Source organism: Fulmarus glacialis, unplaced genomic scaffold, assembly GCF_000690835.1.
Source record: "Fulmarus glacialis isolate BGI_N327 unplaced genomic scaffold, ASM69083v1 scaffold38113, whole genome shotgun sequence".
NCBI classification, from domain to species: domain Eukaryota; kingdom Metazoa; phylum Chordata; class Aves; order Procellariiformes; family Procellariidae; genus Fulmarus; species Fulmarus glacialis.
In genome coordinates, this window is record NW_009203034.1 from 35,527 (window position 1) to 35,803 (window position 277).

Below are 277 nucleotides of genomic sequence, written 5' to 3' on the forward strand. Positions count from 1 at the left end.
GAAAAACGGTGCCGCTGGGGGGGGGGGGGCCCCAGCCAGCAGCAGCAGGACTGAAGCACCAGTATTTGCTCCGCCGGCTCGGCGGGCTGAGGAGAGGAGGCGGCAGCTCGGCCCTCGCTGGGGGAAAGGCCCTAGGCGACCTGGGAGCGGAGATCTCCCCACACGCTGCTCTTACGGCCGTGTTTGCCCCTTTTTTTCGGTGTCGACGGCCAGCGAGGCGGCGGCTGCAAGGGGTGCGGCCTCCTACATCGCGGCCGGGTTCTCCGGGGCAGGAGCC